Raw genomic sequence first — 21,412 nt, 5'->3', positions numbered from 1 at the left:
AGCCCATTTCGGCGCCGCGCCCGAGCCGGCGCCCGCGCCCATTTCGGCGCCGCGCCCGCGCCCATTTCGGCGCCGCGCCCGCGCCCGAGCCCGCGCCCGAGCCCATTTCACGGTTCTCTAGCTACAGATCCAATTTCAAAGTTGAGCAATCACTAGAGCCACGAATGCACCCCCTTTCCATTAACCCAGCAGCAGCTACATTTACCTCAAGGTATCTACAACTCGCCCTTGGATGCCTAATTCCAACAGACACTTTCACTTACTTCAACAGCTAAGTTTACCTATGGGCACTAAACGCCCATGCTTCCCTCTACACTTCCCTTTGTGATTGCCATTAGTACTGTGATTCCCACAAGAACACCTGCCTTTTTGTCATTTTGTATGTAGTGCTTCAGTTGGTCCGTTACTCATTCCACATACTTTCAGCTATGTCAGTATTTAAAGTCCAATTCTACAACGTACTTCTACAATATATAGAAAAGACTTTACGGCCTCACTCGTCAAATATTTCACACTATTAGTTTTAGTCCTCTTTTAATCATTATTTTTACAAATACATGTAAACTCCAAAAATCTAGCATCACCTGAAGAAGAAACACCGCTATTCAGTACCTGCAATTCTCTACGGAGTGGTCTTTTCCACATTCCTCGCTCCCATTACATCCGTCGCTGCACATCCAGAAGTTTTACTCCCTCAGGTGACATTACCTGCACAATCCCTGTTCCCGGGCAGCAAATGAGTGACCTCCAATCATCTTGACAGACCATCCACTTCCACACCTCGACACAAAACCAGAAATTGAAAAATATCATTACAGCACAAGCTACAAAGAGCACCCAAATATTTCACAAACCCACCACAAACAAATAGAGTTACACTCACACACTTCACAACCCTGGCCTACTCCATGCTGGCCATCTAGTCCAACTCCCCCCACCCTTCACCTGCAAAATCCTCAACTGTCTTCCAAAGACCATCCACCCACCGGACCACATATTTCCCTGTGCTGACTGGCAATTACCAGGTTCCAGGGGAGTGCTCCAGAGGAACGCCACTCCCGGGAGCCTTGGAAAAAATCACCCTGCCAGTAAAAACCCGGGTACAAGCCAAACCCCCGTCCAAACATTGGCAATAAGCGTTGCCTCGTGGAGCAGAAGGGGCCAGGGAAAAGAAAAATATTGGGGCAGGGGAGGACACACCAAAATCCAACCCAGATCCCAGCTGGGGTTTTTTATTCTAAGTTTGGGGGGGGGGGGGGTGGGTGTCCTAATTCCCTGAAAAAAATCTCAGCTCTACACCCAACCTGAAAGGAAAAAAAACCCAAAAAGTCTAAACCACATAACCCTACAAGGTTAGACACATTCACAACACACCACTCGTTCAGATCACATGAACGCCAGCCCTCACTCTCAACTCATCCATCCTACCACCCACAGGCCTGGAGAGGCCGACACCCCGTGCCTGCAGCAGCAGGGGCCTCAAAAATTGCCCTACCTGCAAAAACCCAGACCCCAGCCCAACCTCCTTCCAACCTCCCCACAAACTGCCCTTCCGTTACACCAATGTTTCAACACACACCATCATCTCCACCATCCACGCATTTTCAACCCGATACTGAGCTTTCACAGTGCCACGTGTCGCAGCCCAACCTCCGTAGCAGCCATGTCACCTAAACGCAAGGTTCCTTCAAGCACCTCTCGTGCCCTGTCATCACCTGCAAAAACAACACACAAAGCTTGTCAACAGACACTTCATCCTTGAGAGAGAAGTCAAGTCCTCCACTGCTCCCCTACCCCGCTTCCCACCTCTTCCAAAAATAACACATCCTCACAGCCAGTGTCCTCCATGGCACTTGAAAAAAACAGAGCATCACAAACACAGAGCTCTCCCAAAGTTACCGATCGCTCCAAGACCCATCACGCTGCTACTCAGACCTCCAAGGCCTTGACCATTTCTAGAGACTTGCCACAAAGCATCCGCATAAACAAGATGAACACCATTGCCCAGTTCCTGCCTTACTCAATGCTAGTTCACAGTCGAATTGCGATCCCCTCAACTCTTTGCATGCAAAGAGCCCAAAGTCATTAAGCCTTCTACGCTGCCTCTACAATGCCATACAAGACGCACACGAACATAGAGCCATGTAATTCACATGCAAATGTAATGCCATACAAGGCAGTACTCTTACCTCGGTCAAGGCAAAACAACTCAGAGCACTGCCATACCAGTCAAAACAGAACAGGGCCAATGCAAGAGACTCTCACGTGACAGTCAATACAAGTACAGACCAAAACAATACCAACCCAATACAGAACCGTAGAAGGCAAGGCAGTCTCAGGTGGCAATCGATACAAGTACAGAGCACTGCAATACAAAACACAATGCAGGGCCAGGCAATGCGAGACAGTCTCACATGACAGTCGATACAAATACACAACAAAACAACACAAGGCAAAGGCAAATACAGACCAATACAATGCAACAAAACTGCAGAACACAGCAAAGTAAAGCAGTCTCATAGAGCCACCAGACGCATCTTCCTTCCGACCCCATTCACGGGCCCACCTTCTTACAGCGCTCTGCTGCCTTCCCCCATCGCTCGGTGGGACACATCTTGTCCCTCCACATCTGAAAAAAACACCCACACACATATTGAACGAGTCACCTGGATGCAGAGCAAGAGCTTCACAACTCCAGAGGTCTTGATTCCATCTACAAAGTCCATCTGGAGTCCAGCTACAGCCTGTCATTTAAAAAAAAAACCAAACCAAAAAACAAACCAAAAAACAACAACAAAAAAAAACCAACCCAGCCCCCCCCCCCTCTCCACTGTAGGGTTCAATTATATGGAACTTAGTTACTGGGCCTGAAAGTAGCTCACGGTCACAAGAGCGTTCCAGACACCTTTGAAGGCCCTGAACAGAACAAACAAGAAGACAGAAGAAGAAAGATCCCAATTAGAAAAACACAGGTGCACATTCCACGATAAAGGGAACTTGGCACAACTGACCTCAATTCAGGGGCTTATCTCGACCGATTGGACTAAGACAAGTTTTGCATGCTCTAACATGGCCAATTATATCCTGTGTGTATGCGCGTGTACAGAGCGAGTATAACTGTATCTTATGTTTCTACGTGTGGACAGTATCGATGTAACCAATCACCGCTTACGCTTGCGCACGTGGACACCACATGCTTGCGTGCAGCAGCCAATCAAAGCTTCTAAACAACTTAGAGAATTGTATAAGTATGGTCAGGTAAGCTCAATAAAGGGGCAACTTTAATCATCATACTGGTGTTCTACCGTCCGGGCCCCGCACGGAGTAACCCTAAACCCTACACCCCACCAACCAAAAAAAAACCAGGGCCAAACTTGGAGCCCATCACGTGCAAGTCTTAACACCTTAGAGAGTCAAATCCGCTTCACTGCCCCTCAACAACCCCTGCCACACGGCTCCAATCATCTCTGTGAAACACTATTGGCATGGCTGTCCGCGCAGCCCGCTGATGGTTATTTGAGCCGAGATGACTGTACAACCCTCGCCTAAACGGTCTAGGCACATCAACGTTTCACCCGTAGACTCTTATCGCTGTTCCACCTACCCCTGACTCTACATCCCCGGGCAGAGCAGCTCCAAGCCAAGCACACCGTGTGCAGAACGTCACCACGTGGAACGCTACCAACAAGGTGATTCAATGAGAGAGAAAACTCTCGGCAAGAAGAATGACCCCCGGGCGGGAGGCGCCGTCGGGCAAGATGACCTACAGGCCCACAACTGCGAGGCCAGGAGGCTCCACGGCAGACCCAGAGGAGTCAAACGGAACGGCCTGTTACAAGACAGCACTGTCAAAACCCAGACGACAGATGTGCCAGAAGCCTGGCGTCGAGACCTAAGGATGTCAGGATGCGGGGAAGAAGTCCCAGTCCGAGAAAACGGACGGCTAGAGCGCAGAGCTGCCGATGCAGCCCGAAAAAATGCTGCCAAAGGGCACCGACGGAACCCGCCGAGACCGACCCATGCTTTAGAGCTAGAAGCACAAGAAAATAAGGACCCAATTGGCACTGGGCCGATGAGTAAGAGCATTCGAAACCCTAGAGACAGCACCCGAAGCGCATGCCTCGCTCCTCCGGCGCAAAGCGCAACAAGGACATCGAGACCCGAGGAAGGTCTAAGCGCACAAGACAGACTACACAAACTACACGCCACCGCGGACACAGGCTGGAACTGCACTGCCCAGCACACACGGGGCTCGTGCTGAAAAGCAACCCGCTCCCTTTGCCTGCGCAAAGGCGACTGCTTTGGGACAGCCCTCTCTCCTGCGCTAACTTTAAAACTCCTTCCTGCTATTCCTAGCTTTGTCCCCTCCTCCCAGCCTGGTCCCTCAAATGAGCTTCCAGAGGGCCAAGGGTCCAAATCCATCCTCCACAAAACCACACGGGCTAACTGGGATGTTCCTCAAGGGGACATATTGCTCTTCAACATCTGCAATGAAAAAAACAAACACAAACAAATCAGAAAAGGGAGTAAGCATCCCACTGGCCAACGCCAACTACTTCCCCAACTCCCCCCTCCTCACAAGTGCCACCATGTTCGCTTCCCCGCTCATTCCAGAGTCAGACCCTGCAGCCATCGTCACTCATGGTATCTAAGGTACTGAGAGAAACCAAGTTAGCATGGCACTCATGAGAAGACAGCAGCCCCACGTTCCTCCTCGCTAATCCACAGCTCACCTCAAACACTCATCCAATTCAAAGATAGCCCACACAGCACCTTCACAACAGTAGGTAAACGCTGAACGGAGCAGCCCCATAATACTTTGCTATTCAACACCGACCCGGCCGACAACCGCCTCACCTTCTCGGTCCGCTCACCGGCACGCAGCATTTCGGGAGACCTTATAGCAGACTTCACAGTACATAAAGGGTGCCTAAAAGAAACCCGCAGAGGGACTTTTTACAAGGGTGTATAGCCATAGGACAAGGCGGTAATGGCTTTAGTCCTAAAGAGGGTACATTTCGTTTAGGCCTTAGGAAGACGTTTCTCACTAGGGGTGGCCAGGCACTGGAACGCATTGCCCAGAGAACCTGCGGATGCTCCCTCCCTGAAAGCATTCAAGGCCAGGTCAGATGGGGCTGTGAGCAACCTGACCTCGCAGAAGGTGTCCCTGGGGGGCTTGGAACTAGAGGATCTTTATGGTGCCTTCCAACCCAAACCATTCTATGATATCCAAATCCAACTGCAAAACTCATCTGAGAAAGGCTGGTGAACACTCCTCCCTTTCCCCAGCAGTCCCAAAACTTAAGAAACCCCTTTTCTTCTCCTCAGCTGTCAGGAAAGGAACCCCACTGCTTCCTGACAACTCCTGCCCTCAATTTGCACCCCTGAACCCCCTGCAGTAGCTACTCCTCAGGAGCCGCTCTTCTGAGACACATCCCAAATTCTGGGAGCACCCCCCTAACCTACAGCTCCCCAGAGACTCTGAGCTCTGCTCCATACCCACAAAATAAAGTCAAGTCCCAAGCCTTGTAATCTATGAGGGGCCTGCCACCAGCTGCAAAGATTCTTGGGACAACGTGGCATTCTGTGGGCAATGAGGAAAGGCACCCCAAACCCTGAAGGACGCTGTGCCTCACGGTCCTTCTGCTTTCTTCAGAAATACTAAAACTCCATATACAAATACATACAAGATGCTCATCCTAACCCCTGCTAAACAATGTCACCATCAGTCCTGTTAAGAGAGATATGATCAACTTATACAGCAGAACTGGTGAAAAAAACAAGGTTCCATTTTCAATCAAGTTGGGAATTCCAGGAAAACACAACGCATGAAGAATTAAAAACAAACCAAACAAACAATGCATACTATTAAACCATCTTTCTACCCCTGAACACTCAAAACAAAACTACTGACCTGAAAAAAAAAAAAAAAAAAAAAAAAAAGAAAAAAAAAAGCTGCATACCAATGTTACTTTCTACCACACATGCTGCTGAACCTTGACTGGTCCTGAAGCTCTTACCATAAGCAGACACCTCTTCCCAAAGGGCTCAGCCAGCTCAAAAGCTGCAAAGAACTCAAGGAAGAACTGAGCACCACCACCAAAAAAACCCAGGAGCACAATGAGCTCCCTCAGCAGAGGCTGTGGCTCAAATACCCCCGAGCCCCCGCCCACCTCCCTTAGCGCAATCACCTGGGAAAGGGGAAGGGCAAACCACCAGCAGTTATAGGGTCAGCTGGAGGAGCAGCAGCACTGTTCTCACCTGCCTTAAATTTACAGCAAATGAGACCCTGAACAGACAAAGCAACCCTTACTGACAATGAGGATACCTGCTCCTGTACTACAGCTACACCTATTGCATCAGCAATGGGACCAGGTAGGGAATTCAACTTAATTTGGATGGGGTGTAGACAGAAAACAATAGATGCCCTTCCAAACTAGATAGGAAACTAGCTTATTAAATGCAATGACAATGTTGTTATCAAAATTGACGTGCTTTAGTTTCCTATAAAAAAGCCAAAACACTCAGGGGTTATGCTTCATTTCTAGCAAGACTGTGCATACCACCTTACTTCTACCAGAACTACCTTCTGGATAGGAATGAATCAAAAAGCAGAATTAGATCCCTTAAGAATTCCATCTCCAAAATATCTCTAGTTGCACAACAAATTCTTTACTGTGAACAGCCAATGATGCAGAGTCCCCCTGACTGTGTCTCCAGCTGACTCCCTTAACAGAGGTACAAGAGCCCCAAAGCACAAAAGACACCACAAAAAAACCATGGAAATACATGGGGGGGACCAGGCAGCAGCCATGCCCCACAAGGACAGGGCAGGGCAGGGGGGCAACAACACCCCCTGCAGTCATGCAGGAAAGGGTCAGAAGAAGCCACACCCCCACGGTTTGGGGGAGAGGGGGCTGCAGCCACAAATGACACCAAGAAAACATGGAACTTCAGGGATACACGGCGGGTGGGGGGAAGGGGGTGATGCCCCCACCAATTGGCATGGGAAAAAACTCACAGGGAAGGTGGGTTAGATGGATAGTTTGCGGTGGTAAGATATGTGCGCAAGAACATGCACAGGCTGGGGGGGGTTATGCATGAGGTTCACCTTCACCAGGGGCTCCAACTAGGTAATCCACAGCAGGTAACCTCATCTGGGATAATCTGCAACAGCAATTCCACTCTGGATTCTTGACCCAACACCACATAATCCACACTGCCTGCCCCATGGAGGGCATGCTTCCCACAGGATGGGACATCTGCTGAGCATCACCACACCCTTACGACAACACATCTGAAAAATTAAAGTCACAAACTGTATTTCAGCATATTAAAAAAAAATAACACCAAATGAGTAGAGGAATTCCAGCAAAGGGAGAGGCTAGCAGGTGCCCTAATTAGGACTCGAGCTAAACAGGTCAGCTCACAATACAACACATCCTTTAGAATGTAGACCGATGAAAACTGGTTTGCTGTTAGATAACTCTATAAGTGAGATTTGATAAATGATCATATATTAACATTATGGTTGAAACAGTAGACAAAGGGTACCTGGGGACATAACTACAAAAGTGTAGTCAAGTGATTAACTAGTAATTATTCATAAGTTTTGCAGTTCTTTGCTCTTATGACTAGATGTTCCTGTACGCTAAATGGGAACAATGCTGAAATTGACCACGTGATTGAAACTGCGTTAAGCTTCAAGATCAAAGAACAAGGACAAGAATAAAGACTTCGAGGACAGCCAGCAAGAACTTCAAATGGGTCAGTGGTCGCAAAAGCAGCCCTTTGTCTCAAATGGATCCTTCATTGCACGTGATCGGATGTAGGCAGTACTATGATAATTGGCTGCCTTCATTTTTATGTATATGTAGACTAATCTGATTAATAAGCAATTAGTTATTCTATATAACCTGTTTGTGCTAAAGCTGTGGCATGCACACTAGGTGGAGCTATCCCCCGTGCATCCAGCGCTGCAATGAAGAATGCCTGCTTTCTAAAACTCCAAAACGAGTCTTAGGGAGTTTCTTCGACCGGCTTCTTAGTATCAGAGGCACAAGGGAGGAAAGAAAAAAAAAAAGAAAAAAAAGGCAGGGGTGTGGGAAAGAGAGGGGACCAGGGGAGGGAGGGGCAGGGAGGGACCAGAACGCCCAAGAGGGGAGACAGGGCTCCCAGGGCCCGGGGCTTACCACAGCTCTTGTTCTTGGTGCTGCCAGGAGAATTTGCCAGTTCAGACACTTCTTTCTGCTCCTCTCCCGCTCCCCTCCTCTTCCGTAACTCCGGCGGCACGGCCGTCCTCCCCCTAGGAGAACACATGTCTCGTAGGTCTTGCAAGACGAGGCTTCCTAGGCACAGAGCCTCACTCGCTCGCTATGTGGCCGTGCTGCATACGGACCCTGCGGTGCACCTCAGCAAGCCCCAGGGTCTGCTGTAGCCATCTGCATGTGGCATCAGGGTTGCAGGAGTGACAGCAGCCAGTCAACAGATGCTGGCAAGAGATTTACAACAAAAAATAATGCCTGGTTCAGCTGACAGCCTGAAGGCAGGCCACAAGAGACCCAAAGCTGCTTCGGGCCAGAGGGGCAGCTCTGTTAGGCAGGAAACACCGCAGCCCAGCGCACCAGATACGAGCGGCCCACCTGCAAGCGAGCGATACCCCGGCGACCCTGGGGCTCAGTTGGGGTGGGCACCTCCGTGCTATCAGAACTCTCCTAATCCTGCACGCATGCAAGGCTTCTTGCGCGGGGCTTGTCTCTTATCGAAAAGACGCTGCACTGTGTTACTTAACCACCCTGCCCTCCGGCGTGCAAAGTAATTAGACGTTGAGGCAGGGAAAGCAAAGAGGCCTGTCGGGATATTAGATGTCCTCAGCAGAGGACCACAGAGCCCTCGAGGTTCCATCTTTGCTCCCTACAGGAGCGTGGCTCTGCACCCCTTGCCGCTCCTGCCAGCAAGCATCACAATTGCCCTTTGCTGCCTGCAACACGCAGTACCTGCACGGCCCCAGTACTGCTGCTTACAGAGCGAGAGGCGCTCGCTATAAAGCGGCGATGAAGAACAAGCACGGCCCGGTGAGATGGCAGGAGGAACACAGAGAGCCTCCAGCATTAGCCAGGCAGGGCTTGCAACTCACCTCGTGTCGTGGTTTAACGCCAGCCGGCAACGAAGGCCCACGCGACCGCTCACTCGCTCCCCCGCCCCCAGCGGGACGGGGAGACAATCGGAAGGGCAAAAGTGAGAAAACTCGTGGCTTGAAACGAAAACAGTTTAATCATTAAAAAGGAACTACAACAACAACTTGTAATGAAAAGAAGGAAAAAAAATGACAGAGAACAGGGTGCAGGCAGCACACCAGTGGTCTAGAGCCTGATGGATGATGGGGGGTGGTGGTGTGGAATATGGAGGAGGGAAAGGAGGGAGGCAGGGCAGGAGATAGGAGAGCAGGGGGTGCAGGGGGAAACAACTCGCGTGGGTTAAAAACTCATGTGGGTGAAGGGGGTGGGCTGGAGTAGGACATGAGGGGGCATATGGGGGAGACACGGACACAGGGGGTAGGGTATGTGTGGGTACAAAGGTGCATGGGGTGTACTAAAACAAGTTGTGCTGCTTCACAAAAACATGGTCCCACCAGAATTCAGTACGGTTTCTTCTGCTCTTAAACATTAATCAGGCACTTAAAGCCTTCAGTAGACTTGTAAGTCCAAACATCCAACAATTTACGTAGTCTTATCATTTCTGATATCCATGATATGTGAAAATAAATCTTTCAGTTTAATAGTTGTCACTGAGAAAGATACATGTTAATCTAAACCACACAAGGGGAACAATATCATGTTCGCCATGTAGACTTTACTAAAGAGCTTGAAATTAACTTCTCAGGATCTTTTAAGCTTCTAAGCATAAAATAATTAGTGTAGCTTACAGATGTGGAAGAGAAATATTTTGGTATCATAACCAAAGTAGTCTTCTCCTCTGTGAACTGCAACACAATATGTAATATTGCATCAACACTTCAAAACCCACTCTGTCTCCTCTTTTCTCATCCAATGTTTTGTTTATTTCATTATCTATCCCATAAAATGAGAAATAGATTATTATGGAAGAGCTCCTAAGATAAAAAGTTAATGCATTAGACTAGCTGTGATATAAAAATTGAGATATATTTATCTGTGATGTTCTGATAAATTATCTAGTTGTTTACAATTGCTAGGACTTCTCTCAGTAGTAAATCACTGGCAATGTGCATGAACACAAGAAACTATTCGTGGGGCACATATTTCTTGCATAGCATTCACTTTAATTTTAAAAGGGGCAGCTAATAAATAAGATTTTTGCAGCTACTCACAAAAATCAATAAGCAAAGACATTTGTTCCAAGATTTAAATTACTTGTATAATTTAAAAAACTAGCAAAGCTCTGTAAAGTAAAATAGATACATTTACCTACTAATGTAGGAAACTACAGACAAACTTCAGGAAATGACCAAAGGTGCAGAGGATAGGCTAATAGGCTAAGGCAGAAAAACAACAACAACAAAAACCCATGAGTTCTACAGAAAAATGAGTGAGCAGCCCACAGCACTGGCAGACAACAGATTTTTTTATCCCCACTTCCTCCACCCCTTCTTCCTATTCCCGCCCCCCCCCCCCTTTTTTTTTTAAAGAAAATAATTTTTCTATTGTGAAACATACTGTCAGTGATGCAGCTGAAGCCAAAAGTTTAAATGAGTTCAGGAGAGGATTAACCGAATTCTAAGACATGTGCCAACACAACTGCTATAAAAAGCATCTGCATCATGGTGAAATGCAAACAGCTACTCTGATAACGACACATTATTATTCACTAAATTTGCCTTTGCCTTTTACCCTGTTGTATAGTTACTAATGTTGAAAAGAGTCACTGCTGTGCAAGAAACTAAAACTTACAGCGCTTCATGCTCGGAGAGACCTGTGGCCCATCAGCTCGTGGCTGTGAAGTCTTACAACTTAACACGTTTCAGTTCCACACCAACAAGTTCCGAGGCAGACTGCTGACTGTATTCAATAGTCACAGCTTATGTAGGAGGATATGATAAACTTTACTTATTTGCCTTTAACCGATGCTCCAAATATGTTAAAGTCATTCTTAAAGCAGGTTACTGGTTTGATTACCCTTCATACAAAACCCTCCTTCAAATGGAGGTTTCTCTTCAGATTTAAGGCATGAACAGAAACCACACCTGCATCATCACTGAAATCAGTGCCTATTTTTCAATAAACTTTAGCAGCATCAGAATTTGTCCTCAGGTACCGTTCATAAAGCAAATGCTTCATTCTTCAAAACTTTTTTTAGCAAATGTTAGTAATGCCGTACCACAGACTCCCACGCCCAGTCACACATGTTCTTCCCGAGACTGTTACGCAGCTTAGTATTTTAAAAATCACCATCCTAACTGTGTACCTGATACTGGTTCTCCCCTTTTTAAAGTCTGATGTTAAGGAAAAGCTGCGAGTCCTACAAAACCAGGCAGACTTGCTTGTTCTTGCCAAAGAGAGAAAGGTTAAGCATTATTAAAAAACAAGACTATTGCCTACCTCTAAGTACCCATAAAGCTATCAACATGAACGGTATGGTGGCTTGTTAGCATCAATATTTGAACATGGGCATGCAAAATGTCCTTCAGTTAAATTCCAAACTCTATGAATTAATTGGTGGGCAATTCCCCAAGGATAAAACATCTATCAAAAGCCAACAGTAAGCCAGAAATATCTTTCCGTTTCATAGGGTAAAAAAAAAAAAAATACAGTGAATCCTGAAAAAAGAAATAGATATTAGACAGGGAACGCCTATATAGTTATAGGGCAAGTAATAAAACATTTAGTGTTTTGATTTTTTTTTTTTTTTTTTTATGTCATCACATAGACATGTTAGACAAACATGGAAACATTTGCAACAGCAATACTTGGGCCACTTTAAAATCTTGGTAACACTGAAATTCAGGTCAGCAAAAACTAATGATGTGGGGAGGGGACTTTAGGTCTTATTATTTTCATACACACACACACACATATATCTGTATACACACGCACACTCCACAACTCCAAAGAGCTATCTTAACTATGTCTGCAAGTAAACGGAAATAGTAGGCAGAAAGGAACCATATCCATACTAAGACAGTTAGCTGTGTCGTAAAACTGAAGATCACTGCAACCAGTGCCATCTTAAAGAAGAAAAAAAAAAACCAACACCAAAAAACCTGAAAGGAACCATCACTGTGCATGTCATAAGGATGAAGTTATTTTAACCTGGTGACTACTCTGCTCTATACTTTAAGCATCATTAAGTTTTTATGTATTTTTAAGGTCTAAGGTTACTATTTTAAATGACCTACTTGTAGTGGCAGCCCAAGTAGCATTCTGGAGAACACCACAGTGTCCACAACTTCTACAGGTCAGTGCAGTATGATTAAGCACTACATTTCTAGGGGAGGAAAACAAAAAAACACTACCACTCATTTATTCAACTGAAAAGCTTATTACCTGCACTTCCAAAGCAACAGGCTACAGGAACACTGAATGCAAAGTAAACCAGACCCATCTGGAATAGTCTGGCGTCTCAGCTCCAAGTTACACATCTTTCATTTCGTATTTTAACGGATTAACAGCATTTGGATGCACAGAAACTGTCTTTACAGTGATGTCTGCAGACCTCCGAGTCAAGAGTTAAAATGTCTTCCTAAAATATAACAGTTTTCACACTTCCTCTGAAAGGAGTGAAAAAAACCACAACCAGGGAAGGATGAAGTGACACAACACCAAGGTTTTTTTTCCAGAGATAACAAAATCCTGAGAGAACAAGATGTTTGCGCTATCAGAATAAAAATCCCCAAAGAAACAAAAGAGTTTACCTTTCCCTTGGAAAAGTTACCTTTGAGTCAAGATCTGCTCTTTTTCTCTCCCAACCATGAAATCTCTCTTCAGTTTAAGACTGTCTTCTACTGCAGCAGAAATTTAGTGCACACGCTGGAACCTGGATAGAAACTTATTTAAGAAAAACAAACAATACAATAGTACTACAGTGGCTAGAAATCTTTTACATATTCTGATGAAAAGACTCAACTTATTTCTAGGAAATAAAGTGTTTGGGGCCAAAACCAATGCATGATGTTCATGTAAGGTTAAAAAAAAAATTTTATTTTTTTATTTTTTTTTTAAATTGATATATTGAAAAAAGCTGGAGAAGGAAGCAGGGACAGAAATGAAAAACCATTCAGGGAGTCAGTGGTATAGATTGTCACCATGCAATCTAAATATTGTAATTGCAGATCACATAGTCAGAACAAGCCAGTCAAAAGTAGCACACTCCCTGGGAGAGGGGCGGGAGTCTCTCTCCCCTTGTATTTCAAGCCAAGACCCAACTAGCAGAAGGCAGCTTTTCTGTCAGATAAAGCAAGGCAAAAGGATCATGTACAGCAACTTCCTTGCAGCCTCTTGCTCCTGAGCACCCTTCTTCACCTCTTTCTTTCTTTCTTTCTTCTGGTGATGGGAAGGCAAAGCATGTTCGGTTCCTGTGAGCCCATACTGCTTGTCCCTATAGTCACAGCAGGCACCTGTGATTCCTCTCCAAAGACATTTCCACATAGAAATCAGTTGAGTGGTGTGTTACGGAAGCATAAGCTGCAGTGGACGTGAGTTTGAATCAGTTATTGTTTTGCCCATCATGACAAAATAAAACCGGCAATTTCTTACTTTATAGAAATCCTCCTAAAGTAGTAGTTGCCCCCAATCGCTGTCAAGTTTTTATATCACAGGAGAACAAATGCAGCCAAAAGAACATTTTCTCTAAAAGGACCGCTCCGAACTGCACAAGCAGGCAGGCACTGGCAGCTCCCAATTTAATTAAGCGTATGTACACAGCACCACTTAGTGGTGCAAGCACAGTCACCACTGACAGGAATGAGAAGTCTGAACACCAACCTTCCCACCCCGGCCCCCTGGACACTGCAGCCTGATCTTGATAAATTGACCGCCTGGATAAAGAAAGCCATCTCGCAACTAAAAAGATCCATTGTACTTTTCTGCTCAGTACACCTAAAGATACAGATTCACCCTCTAAATCTTGGCAATTTCTTGAATACCACCAATACTCAGAACAGGTTTCAAATAGCAACGTGGCAGGACAAAGTAATAAATACTTATCCTTAAGTCTGCTAACTTTCTAAACCTTTGCCTAGACCTTAAGGAAATGTAAAAACAAACAAACTACTGGAAAGTTCAATACACAATCCACGCAAAGTTAAGGCTATAAAGTAGGAACCTGATTACAAGCATAAATCATGCAACAGCTACTCTATGACATGGATGTCCTGAACAGATCCTCCTCTACAGTTTAAGTCCAAGGTACAAACCCATCAGCACCTCCTTCCCTCTCTGTTTTGCTGTGGTTATCTGCTCCATGCCCAGAGCCAAAAAGAATCCAGACGTTGGAGTTACTGTTCCTTTTATGCCCACCCCCATACTTCTTTCCCGACGGAGAGGTGATGCACCTGATTTGAGGTGGAGTGCAGACAACCTTCTCATCTGGTGCTGGGCAGTTTATTTGTCCCATAAACAAACCCCAGGAAAGAGAATGCACGGTTGGACGGGTGCACTTGAGATTTTGACCACGCGGTAGCACCGTTAACTGCTGAAAGAGCAGGACTCTCTGCCGCTCTGTGTCCCTGTCACGACTGCCCTCACGTCCCCAGTCTGCATCCAGCTCCTCCAGGGTGTGCAGAGGGGCTTCCAGCCCTGGCTCAGCAGGCATCCACATAAGATTACCTAGCCAAGAGGGGGATGTATGCTCACCTGCCACATCAATACCGTGGGTACATTAAAAGCCACCCCCCAACCCTTTCCCCAGAAGTGCTTGTGGGAGGCTTTTCATTCATCTGGCTGTAAACCCCCTCCCCCTCAGGGAGACCAACATCCAGGCATGCCTTGCTCTAACTCCCCAAATCCACTGCCCTCCGAGGAATAAAAGGTGTCTGGGCCACTGCCCTGGCTCTAATCTGCAGATATGCCTGGCTTCCCAGAAGTAGGCTGAGAAAGCCAGCATTAAGGCAGTCCTTCCCACTCCCAGATCCACAAAATCCTCAGAGAAAAGAAGAAAAATAGCCACTTCACTGCAGCATGAAGTAAATAAACTTGGGGGACACAGGAGGCCAGTTCTCCTGGGGTCAATGGAAAGGAGGGGTAGATGTAACATATCTGAGGATTTTCCATGTGCACAGCTGAAACAGCCATGCCTCAAGCAGGGATGCATCCCATTTATGGCAGTTCCTCCCCACTTCTCATCCCCAAAAGACAAACTCAGGCCTCTGCCTTCTCCGTGGGTAGCTCCCCACTCCCTTCAGCATGGAGCTGCGAGGCTCTGGGTTTGTGGAGAACCACAGGTGGGAAACCGAGGCTACTAATGGTGACCACAGAGAACAGACCAGCTCGGAGGGGGTGAGGAGGGCTGATGCACAATTTCTACGTTTGAATTTGTTGGGAACTTGGTGGGAGTCACAGGCTTGCAAGCCACAACCCCAGCTATCCAGGACACGGACTTATCTAGATCACAAACCTCCGGGGACGGCGCCTGCGCCAGCGAGCAAACGCCGGGCTGCCCCACGCGAAGCACGGTGCATGCGCCCGGGAAGCGCGTCCGCACGGCTGGTCAGGGAGCGGGCGCAGCAGGAAGCCCGTGGAAAACCACGCGAAACCGGCAACGCTCCTGAGTCTGACCTGGTCGGACTATGCCGCGCCCGAGAGCCACGCTGCCACCCGGCCGCCGAGTCCGCGAAAACTACAGCTCCCGGCATGCCCCGGGAGGCAGCCTGCCCTGCTGCCTGACCCCAAGGGGACGCCGCTTCCGTTCCCCCCCACCTCCCCACGCCGCCGCAGCGGCAGTCCCCGCCGAGCCCCCAGCGCCGCTCCGGGTAGCTCCGGCGCGCTCCCGCCGCCGCTGCTCCGGCACGGCGCGGCCCCGCTGCCGCTCCGTGCGTCCGACAGGGACCCCGCCGTCCTCCTCGGGGTTTTCCACGGGACCTGCCAGCCGACGGCGCAGCCCCACTACGGGGCCCGGTGAGCCCCCCCCACGCGCCCGTTCTCTCAGCCGCCCTGTGAGCCCCCCCCCGCCGTGCGCACGTTCTCTCAGCCGCCCTGTCAGCGCCCCCCCCACCCCCGCGCGCCCGTTCTCTCAGCCGCCCTGTCAGCGCCCCCCCCACCCCCGCACGCACGTTCTCTCAGCCGCCCTGTCAGCCCCCAGGGCTCCCCCCTGGCCTCGGCACCCCCACCTCCCCCGCCTCCGACGTTAGCGCTCCGAGGGGCGCCCGGCCCCACTCACCTTCTCCCGAGGGGCAGCCGCAGCCCGGTCACCGCTCAGCTCCGCTCTGCTCCGCTCCTGCCTGGGCTCCCGGCAGCCCCTCCCCCGGCAGCCCCTCCCCTTGCCATGGAGGGGGCATCGCCATCAGCCTCACTGCCCGCACCTGCGGCTCCTCCAGCCCCAGCCCGCAGCTGTGGTACCGAAACGCGGAACAAAACCCCTCAACACCAAGGTGAAGTGAAGCAGCAGGCACTGCCTTGATTGAGTGAAAGATGTCGAGTCATCTGATGTGGAAGAGGTGTTAACTGGGGTCAAAATACAGATTTTAATACCCATCTTATTTTAGTTCTAAGACTTGGCGATTGCCAGCTATCATCTTTTCGATTTCCCCAGGTCCACCAGAGAGCGAGGCCACAAGGGAGATTTCTTCCAGAGAGAGGATAGAGTTATTAAGTCTAAAGACCACGATTTGCTTTTCTCCTTCATGAAAAGGTGAGTGGATCATATAGCATCACTAGTCACCCAAGCAGTTAACCCTGAACTTTTCACCTGTCCTTTAATGCAGTCAACTCCAAGCTAAATTTTTCCCATTATTAAGAGGGGACCAAAGATCATGTGAAATATTATTATACTTTCTACAAATACACCCCCATCTTAGAGCTTTAGCTACTAGAGAAAGTCTTTGGAGTTTGGGGTCAGAGGAGCTGCAAGTATAAACTTTCATACAGCTCTGTTTAGGATGTGTGACGTTTCTCTGGTTGTCTAAACCAGTCTAAATTTCCACAGATGGTCCCAATGTTGCCGAAATCCGGAATAAAACTCCTTAACAGCAATGAGAAGTTAAGAAGCAGGCACTCCTTTATTGCAGCGCTGGGCACACAGGGGATCACTCCACCTAGTGTGTGCACCTGTCTGATTTAATCATGCAGGTTAAATATACACCTATCATACATATTCACTAGATTCCTGGGAAATATCATGCATAATCATCAACTGTCCGAAAGATCATTAGCATATGTAAATGTCCTTTACGCAGGCGTAGTGAAGTCTCTGGTGGTCTTCATAAACCCTCTGGTGGTCTTCCGTAGTCTTCCTCACTTTGTCCGATAGTTGACCTCTCTTATACGATTCTGCGCAGTACGATTTTGCCATCATGTATTAGATTTACATAAAAGTACATTCAATGTTAATTCTTAAATTCAACGTTTCTAGTGATTGGCCCCCAGTTACATCACCTTATCAATATTCTTATACTATAACATTCATTGGTTAATCTTTCCTATTCCACTAACTGCTCTTTTGGTCAAAGTAGGGTTTCTAAACCACAAAGCTAAGGTCCATAACGATCTCTCTCTTTGTTCATTAAAACAAGACACTACAATCTAACAAATCTATCTAAATTTCTATGGTCAACTGATCTAAGACAATACTTATTCTTTTATGATTGCTTACAGCACATTTTGTATGTTCCTAGGTTTCTATAACTATTGCGAGCTTCAAACTCCTATATTCTACAGTCTTTTCCCTTTTAACCAAACCTGAACTATGTAAAATTCTAATTTCTATCAAATATTGGTAACACCGACTCTGGGTGGCTCTAACAAGGATCCTGGAACTCCACTAAGTTCTAAACATCGTTTTATATTTTAAACATGATCCCAAGTTCCTTTTTGCACTTGTCTCTACGGTTTTGGCAGCTGACAGCCCCAAGGGGTGCTTGTACAAGTTTCTCCCGAAGGGTGAGTAAATTAATTCTTTTGTCCGTGAGGTGGATGGTTTGGTAACGTTATAATTCACAACGCTATAATTCCTTCTTTCAAATTTAAAAAAAATAATTGCCTTTTAAATCCATCCAATTTAATCTGCTAAAATGATTCTCATTGTTATTGTTCTACCTCTTTTCTCAAGTTTTGGTTAAATTCAATGTCAGTATTATCCACGGAACTAGATTTTCATCTGACTTTGGAACCGGAAGGCAGGCTGTTACTGAGGTTAAATTTTGTGTCTTTACAAAACTTTGAATCAGTTACAAAACTAGATTATTTTTTTTAATCCAAATTACAAAAACGGTTAATATCAAGATTAATAGCTCAAACAATAATTGTTTCATTTTGTTTATCTCATGTTTAGAACCCCTCAAAAAAAATACATACACCCTCTAAACACACAAAAAGATTATTGCCCTCGACAATATTCCTAATAGCAACCCCAACATTATAAACTTTACACAACTGTTTTCCCAAATAGATAACGTGAAACTTACTTATAGATTTTCTGTTTTAAAGGGCCAGTTTCTTTAGACTTCCAGTTTCTTGTTGGGTGCTTTCTTTATTCTCGAATAATGAAGCCAAGGTTCTTCTCCCAGACCTTTACTGCTGCAAGTGTTGTTAAAATGACTCGATACGGTCCTTTCCACTTCTCGGTGATTTTATATATATTCAGTCTCCTGGTCGGAAGGGATGCGCTGCTACCTCCAATTCTAAGGGTCCAGCTGTGGAGACATACTGACAAAGTTCTTGAATTGCTTAAAGAAATCATAACACCTTTTAAAAACATATCTCCAAAGGCACTCAAGATACTCAGAACATAGGACTCTTGATATGGTCTTTCATACAACATTTCATAAAGACTTGACTTCTTTCTCTTCTGGCTATACTCTGATTCTTAATAGAGCCGCGGGTAACGCTTTAACCCATCTGAGGAGTGAGGTTTCCTGACAAATTTTACTCGACTGTTGCTTAAGGAGATAGTTCATTCTCTCTCTCTCCCCCCACACACTTGCTTGTGGTCTATGTGGGATGTGATAGTCTCAATCCATAGATAATACTTTGCTCAACTTGTCTCAATCTTTGCTATAAAATGAGGGCCATTGTCAGATGACATTCTTACAGGCACCCCATATTTTGGTATTATCTCTTTGAGCAAGACTTTGACTACTTCCCTTGCTTTGTTGGTGCGACAAGGGAAAGCCTTAGGCCACCCAGTAAAGATATCAACTAAAACTAGGATATATCCTTATTTTCAAGGCAATTCTATAAAATCAACTTGCTAATATTCTTCTAAAAAATTTCCTTATTTAATAATCCCAAAGATGATCTTATTACTGATTCGGGGATAATTTTACATATACATTTCACGTCCGCTTGTAATTGTTTAAACAATCTTTGTCATATTTCACTTTCTGTTTCCCAATATACTTTGTGATGTTCAATGGGGCAATTTCTCTTATTATTGTGGGTGGGACTATTATTTGACCTGTCGGTGTTACAGCCTATCCTGTTTCATTTTGTTAGCCTGCAATCTAATAATTAATTCTTCATCTTTTTCATTATAATTTGGAGTTTCTTTAGGCAATTTTATACCTTTCTCTGGAACTAATGCTAGGATGCCTTTTTCTGCAGCCTCTTTAGCAGCTTTATCAGCCAGTCGGTTACCTGCGTTAGGACCGGTCTTACCTAACTGGTGTGCTTTACAGCGCATTATCGTGACTGCTGTTGGTTTTTGAATGGTTTCTAACAATTTCAGTATTTGTTCTGCGTGCTGAACGGTGGTTCCTGGTGCAGATAACAGTCCTCTTTCTCCCCGTATCGCTCCATGCGCACGTACTACTCCAAAAGCATACTTTTAGTCTGTCCAAGTGTTGACTCGCTTTCCTTGACTTAGTTCCAGAGCTCGAGTAAGAGCTATCAATTCAGCCTTTTGGGCAGAGATCATCGAAGGCAAAGTTGGCAATGCAATTACCTCCTCAGTAGTTATTGTCTATCTCAATAAACGTTTTCCTTCACAGATGGAACCACTTCCGTCGGCATATATTTCCCAATCTGTTTCTTCTAGTGACACATCTCAGACATCCAGTCAGCTGGAGTAAACTCTTTCGATTGCCTGCAAGCAGTCACGTTCCAGTTCTCCTTTAACTTGGTCAGTTGTTGAAAACGCAACAGGGTTAACGGCGGTAGTAGTTTTTAGGTAAACATCATCTTGTTCCAGCAACAACACCACTTGGTATTTCAGCATTCTGCTAGGGGATAACCAGTGCCCCCCTTTCCGTTTTAGCACAACAGTTACCATATGGGAAACGTACAGTAATCCTTTGTCCTCAGGTGAACTTACGAGCTTCCTGGATCAGTAGCACAGTTGCAGCCACGGCTCTCGGACGACCAGAGCATCCCAGACTCACATTATCTAATCGCTTCGAGAAGTAGGCCACAGCTCACCCACTTGGCCCTAAATATTGGGCCAGGATACCCAGAGCTCTACCTCTTCTTTCACGAGCAAAAAGTTCAAGTGTCTCTTGTGAGATCTGGCAGACGCTAGGGCTGGCACCCCTATTACAGCCTGTTTCAATTCTTGGAAAGTAGCTTTCTCGGCATCGGTCCAATCCATTGTTTGAGGTTTTGAGCTGCTCCTATAAAGGTCAGACTAGCAAGCCACAATTTATAATCTACAGGTGACACCACTCAACTGTTCCCGGAAATGCTTGTCATTAATTTTTTTAGTCTTAGGTTCAGGGAGACAACACATTGCCTCTTTTCCCTCAGGTCCCAATTGTCTCTGTCCTTTTAGAATTTTAAAACTCAAATAAGTTTCTTCTTTCTGGGTTATTTGGGCTTTTTCTTTTGACACTCGATATCCACTGATTCCCCAAAAGTTCAAAAAGTTAACAGTTAACTTTGTGCATTGTTCTTCCTTCTCAGCTACAATTAACAGATCATCTGTATATTTCAGCAAGATTTCTTGATTATTTTCTTTCTTCCGAATCTCTAATTCTCGTGCCAGTTGATTTCCAAAAATGGTAAGACTGTTCTTAAAGCCCTGAGGCAAGACTGTCCACGTATATTGTGTTTTTCTCCCAGTCCCAGGATTTTCCCATTCCAAAGCAAAAACCTCTTGATTATTGGGATCCAAGGGAATACAGAAAAAGGCATCTTTTCGGTCTAACACTGTGAACCATTCTCGTTTCTCCGTTAGGGTTGTTAACAAAGTATAAGGATTTGCCACTACCGGATGAATATCTTGTACCATTTGATTTATTGCTCTGAGGAGGTCTTGAACTAATCTGTCATCTTTTTCATCAGCCTTTTAA

Source organism: Accipiter gentilis, chromosome 5, assembly GCF_929443795.1.
Source record: "Accipiter gentilis chromosome 5, bAccGen1.1, whole genome shotgun sequence".
Taxonomy (NCBI): domain Eukaryota; kingdom Metazoa; phylum Chordata; class Aves; order Accipitriformes; family Accipitridae; genus Astur; species Astur gentilis.
This window is presented reverse-complemented; position numbering follows the sequence as displayed.